Raw genomic sequence first — 6,000 nt, 5'->3', positions numbered from 1 at the left:
GCAATTTGTTATTCTTTCCTCGAGAATCTCTTCCATCACCACCAAAAAACCCACATCTCCCCCAGCGAATCCCATCCCTCTTCGCAACTCCTCTTGCTATTCGGGTTTGCTTCCCTCTCTCCTCCTCCTCCCCTCCCTCTTTCCCCCCTTTTGGGTTTGGAGCCTCTCTCTGCCCTACACACACACACAGACGGGCACGCACGGTGTAAATGGGTTGTCACACACACAGAACCGCTGCTGCTTCCCAAAGTCCCCCCACCCAGCCCAGTCTTCCTCTAGCTTGAAGCCGCAGATCATGGACTATATGCTCGGAGCCGGGATGCGTTTTATTCACAGCCGCTTCGCCTCCTGCAATTTCACCCGGTGAGTAGGTTTGATTTCGCGTTCAGGTGTCGTATTTCCGACAGGAAGGACGCTAAAAACAACAGGGAAATATAAATACACAAGATAAATTTTAAAAAGTTTTGCTTCTCCTTGTTCCTGAACGGGCTGGCTCCACTTTCTAAACTCGAAGGAATTAGGATACAGCAGTTCTCTGTCCACATTCATTCCCAGTCACCGCGCTGGGCGCTGATTGCAGCGCGCACCGCAGCATCGCTTCCAGAGCTTCACCGTTCCACTGCTTATTCATCACATTTTATTCATGCTTCCATCAGGCATGGTACCTGCTCCACTCCCCGGTTTAACCCTTGCAGTCAAAGCGGCTCGCCTGGACGCTGGAAGGGCTCAGGGCTTCTCCCCGGGCCGGGGAAAGGACAGGATCGCTGGCTGAGGGAGCCGTGAGCCTGCCCGAGGAATGTCTGGGAATCCGCGGCGGGAGATCAGGTGGAAAAGTTCATTGCTCTTCCTCATCCCCCTGAAAAACTTGGACGGGATTGGGGGTGGGGAAGGATTCTCCAGGAGGGATAGGAAAGGATTTCCAGACCTCATGTCCCGCCGCATGTGCTGGGAGTTGGCAGTGCTGGGGGCGGCCGGGGGGCAGCTGCAGCAGCGGGGTCGGCGGCCGGGGCTTCTGTCCTGCTGCCTCCAGGGCTTCTGTCCTGCTGCCCCCAGGGCTTCTGTCCTGCTGCCCCCAGGGCTTCTGTCCTGCTGCCCCCAGGGCTTCTGTCCTGCTGCCCCCAGGGCTTCTGTCCTGCTGCCCCCAGGGCTTCTGTCCTGCTGCCCCCAGGGCTTCTGTCCTGCTGCCTCCAGGGCTTCTGTCCTGCTGCCCCCAGGGCTTCTGTCCTGCTGCCTCCAGGGCTCCTCTCCAGCCTCTGCCACCGCTCACTCAGCGCCCTTTCCTCACTTCTCAATCCCATCTCACCTGCTTTTATTTATCACTATTTTCGGGCATACCTGTATTTTTCGCTGGCCAAAAATTGGCTCCTGAGGTGCACAGGATAGGAGCGAGGCATCTTCTTCACAAAACGTATGCCCACCTATACATGTACCTGATGTAGAGGTAGATGGTAGAGGTAGGCTATTCTTGAATCAAGTAGGGGCTTCTTTGAAAGAAAAAGAGAGAAGAACCAAGGGAAAGAAGCACGTTACATTTATAAAAAGGACAAGTGCCTTCACAGTTCTATTTGTGGTTGATACTTCCAGGATTTCAGTGTCCCTAATTAGCGGCAGAGATCGACCCCCGGTCAATAGCAGAAGGTAGGGAGGAAACATGTTATCTCTCGTGGGCAGGTATTGACTGGGCTCCGTGTAACTCTGTCATTTGGGTGCAGGATAAGTGTGCCTGTGTGTGTCTGTGTCTGCACGGTCATGTCTCCAAAGCAGCTCCTGCAGAGATCACAAGGAAGGTGCTAAAGGCTTGCAAGCAGGTAGAGATGCCAGGGACAAATAACAAGACCCGAATTTATTGCCTGGTGGGTGGCAAGCAGAAGACGGGAAAGACCAATTCAATGCCAGAGTGTGCTCCCCCCTTGTTTTTCCCTCCACCCTCCCCCTCCCCGCCCTACTGCATCCCCCCTCGGCTCGGCCGCCAGGTTGCTGGCTGATGTCTGGAAAGGAGTAGTGAAAAAGCCCTTCAAGCGTGGGATCCAAAATCCACCCTTCTTCCAGCTCCTCTCTTCTCCCACCAGCTCGAAGCCCCCATACGTACTTATTTCCTTCCAGCTCAGCGTCCTTCTCCCGGAGACTCCAGCACGTTTTCCCATTCCCGCTGACTTGCCCCTCTGCCCCCACCTCCTCCTGCCCCGGCCCTTTCCATGAGACTGAGATGATTAACCAAATCCCAGACTTTTCTCCTGAATTACCCGCCTCTGGCGCTGCTGCTGCCGGGATCCTCCTGCACCAGGATGCTCAGGAAAGTTTCCGTGCAGTCATACCCCCTTCCCCCCCTTGGCAGGGAGTGCGTTTCAAAACCTCTGCCTGATTTTTAATATTACCCCCCCCCCCCCCCCCTTTAACCTTTAGGAAAGGAAAAAAACAAAACAAAACAAACCAGCAAGTCCTGAGGGATTTATGTTACAGTGGGAATAGCTCAGCCAGTGAGCATCGCCTTGCCGTGCTGCTTAAATGTTACCGCTCTGCAGGAGAGATTTATGTGCCCATCAGCAGAATATTTCCCGGGTTTAAGAGCACTCGATATTCCCTCTGCTGACGGGGATGGGAGATGGTGAGACGCAGGGTGAGGGCAGCGGAGTTGTTTAGCTCACAGGCACTGTCACGGATGGCAGTAAAACGGCGTCTGGGCAGCAGAAGTGACACAGGTTGGACCGGGTGGCATTTCTGTACTCAGAGGAAGGTGAGGGGGTACCCATCAAACCCTTTGCATACAACACCAAATAAATCAATGCAAGTAACGTGGGGTTACTTAATGGGCGATTGCAACAAGCTAGAGTCAGGCGTGGTAAATAGAGGAGATTCCCACTACCCTTGATTTCCACCATTCCACACCCCCAGCCCAGGGATACTTCTCACATGGGGCTGGATGACTCAGAAAACCCAGAAGAATAATGGGCAGCAGCCGGGCGGTTTTTGCTTTGCCGTAGTTGGTTCTTTTGCTTTTTGTATTTATGGGAGGTGTGGAAATACCTCCCGAGCCCCGCGGCCCATTCCTGAGAGAATGCTCCCAAACATCTCTCTTCCCTGCATTTAGATGTCCAGGCTCCCTGCTTGCCCGTGTCTGGCTTCACTGCCAAGGATTACCTCCATCTCCCCTGAAGCTGCGTGCATTTGGGACTCCCTTTCGGCCGGGAGTTAATATCCCAATTTCCCATGCTGGCGGCGGCAGACGGACATCCAGGGAGGTGGCTCTGGCAGAAGGGACACCTTTAAGGACGCGTGTCCAGCCTGCCTTCTCAGCCTCCTGGGCTTAATCTGCCCCTCTCCTCCGTGTGTCCCGGGGGCAGGTGGCGGGGGAAGGTGACAAGGCGGAGGTCGGGGGGATCACGCCGCCCTCCCCAGCAGCAGGAGGGGCTGCCCCGGCTGCGGGACCCCCTCCAGCCTCTCCCCATCCTCGGCAGCCGAGGGCAGCTGGTTCTGTGGGGGAAGGAGAAAACAGCCCCCTGCAGGGAGCTGTGCAGCCCCGGTCCGTGCGGGCTCCAGAGGGAGCAGAGGCTTCACCGCAAAGAGTTAACGCGGGGCTGCAGGGTGCTCCAGGCAGGAGTCCTGTGTGCGCCTCTGAGATGCACCAGCCAATCCCAGAGACAGCAGCGTGAACTAGATGTAGCATGCTGTAAGAAGGGAGGTGAAGAAAATAGGGTGTAAACTGTCACCGTGCATCGCTCGGCGGACCTGCTTTTTTGGGCTACGATCTCTTAGAGACTTAGAGACCGTCATGCATTTAAAAAGGTAAGGGCTTTGTTACCGACAGTCTATATTGTGATTCACTGCCGGATTCAAGTGCGTTTTCTGTGTAGCTTTCATTTAGTGATAAATTGTGAGGCTCAGAGTGGGAAGAAAGTGGAATGTGGCATGATTTACTGTTCGGGAGTCGTTTTGAAAGACTACGTCAGCTTCAAGTTGTAATGATTTCATGTAGAGATTAAGCAAGTGAATGCATGTGAAGTAAAGAGAATTCATGACTGGCAGAAAAATGTAATGTGTGTGATAAGAGGAGGATGTTCTGTTGTAGCAGCAAATCAGTTATGGATCCATATGAAATGAAGGCTAGTGTGAGATAGACTTGATTTTGAGAAAATGTAGAGAGTAATTCAGAGGCATGTATCTGACAAGCAAGTCTGTCAGAAAAAAAACCCCAAAATAACTTCCTTCCTTGAAAAAAAACCCATGTTTATTAAATACAACATCACAAAAGAATGCTATAAAAAGAAGTGAAGTCAGAAACGTACAGAGTCTGTATGTACAGAGATGAGTGACTCTGACACATTAAGTGTACAGAGATAAAGCTAGAGTGGCCCTGCTTGCATTTACAGGATATAAGAAATAACTTCAGAGGAGCAATCCGTTTAGATATCAGACTTCACAGACTGCTGTCATTGCTCAACTCCATCCCTACGAGGAGTTACTCATTTTAAATAGGTGCTCTATCAGCTTTACCACAAGACCAGCTTTGGGAATAGAAACATTTGACTGGATCTCTTCCTCTCTGTATCTAAGCATAGCAACAGACCCTCGGTCTCAGATGCTGTTGCAGTGCTAATCAGCAGAGTTCCATCCAGAAACTACCTACAAATTCTTGCCTCCAACCATTTTTCTCTCTAAGACGTGTATAATTTAAGCAGGGGAGGAATTAGAATAAAGATCTGTGATATTTTCAGTAAGCTGATCCACCTCCAGTGAGAGCAAACCTCCCCAACAGATGCTGAGTTCACTGGAGTTGTGTTTGGGGTGTTTGTGCATGAAATGCTGAAACCCTGTGAGTGCAAACGTTAACTAAGAAACATGAAAACAAGCAGCTGAATGTTTTTACAGAGCTCAGTGCAAAAGGCAGCATTTGTACAACAATCCAACAAAACAACTTGAGAATCTTCAAGTGAATGTAATCATCCTGTCTTATCCTCTCCTATTTTTTTCTACTATTCTCTGAATGCCTCTGTGAAGAATTAATTACAGAAGTCAATTCATTATTTACACCAACGTATCCAAAAATTTACTTTTTTAGTCACACAGATTGCAGTGACTTTTCACTCCTCTCAGTCCCAGACAATGATTTATGGGACTGAAATATTTTTACTTCGTTTGTATTAATTCAAAATCAGACCTGTTTGTGATCAGTCTAAGTAATTTCTTGCTTGAGATGCAAAAACCATTGAAAAGAAAAAGAAGGTCTTTTTACCAGCAAGCTTGCTTCTTTAGCAGTTTTTGAAAATCTAAATGGAAAATTGGCTGATCAAACTACTTACCTAAGTTTTCCTTAGAAGAAAAAGAGTGGTGGAAGGTATTAGGTGATAGTTTCTGGAAACTTGATTTTCTAGCTCTCAGGCATACCTAATGCAGTTCTTTCTTAATCCTCCCAAAGCTTCACCTCTCTTCAAAACCAGAAGCAGACATTTTTTTTTTTTACTCTCCTGAAACACTAGTAACCTCCTATGGGAGCAAAATCATCAGAAATACACTTTGACAAACAGATCCCAAGCGCTCTTTGGGAAAGGTTGCACTGAAACCACTGTCCTGTTAGAGCTGCAGGTAGTAAACCACAGCCAGTCATTTCATGGGGAAGTTATCTAACTTCTTCTTGATCTCATCCTATATCATCAAAAGAGAACATTTTTTAAAAATAAATTTGCAACTACCTTCTCTTCATATCATTGTTTTCCTTTTGCTCAATATATGCGTGTTCAGCGAGGGCCTAATCTTGGACAATTAAAGGAGATCAGAACATCCCTATTAACTTCAATGAAAGCAAGATCAATTTCCAAAACAATATTTTGGAACCAAAACGAACTTCAGATTTAGAAAGTAAAAAAAGGGAGCATCATGAAGTTACATGCTGCGTGCTGAGCAGTGGGAGGCTTTGCAAATCTTGAGTCTGATAGTATTAAAATACTAAAAAACTGAAGGATTTGTGACCTTGTCATACATTGGCCTAGGCCTCCGTTCTTTTTC

The 6,000-nt window shown here is 48.9% G+C and overlaps 1 protein-coding gene across 2 annotated transcripts in view; it reads left to right on the top strand.

Moving 5' to 3' along the window:
• The first annotated feature begins 243 nt into the window (after window positions 1–243).
• BRINP3 (BMP/retinoic acid inducible neural specific 3) overlaps window positions 244–6,000 on the top strand; it is a 227,529-nt gene continuing 221,772 nt past the window's right edge. Inside the window, exon 1 of one of the 2 annotated variants that reach the window (XM_088060433.1) lies at window positions 244–363. The gene's annotated coding sequence lies outside the window, so the exon portion shown is untranslated. Of the gene's footprint in view, window positions 364–3,644; window positions 3,784–6,000 lie in introns of those variants that run through there. The other variant, XM_088060432.1, reaches the window with a different exon arrangement.

This window comes from Pseudopodoces humilis, chromosome 10, assembly GCF_049639895.1.
Source record: "Pseudopodoces humilis isolate 2021_Gansu_Grassland_sample_001 chromosome 10, ASM4963989v1, whole genome shotgun sequence".
Classification (NCBI taxonomy): Eukaryota; Metazoa; Chordata; class Aves; order Passeriformes; family Paridae; genus Pseudopodoces; species Pseudopodoces humilis.
The sequence above is the reverse complement of the archived record's forward strand: the minus strand, read 5'-3'. Positions and strand labels throughout refer to the sequence as shown.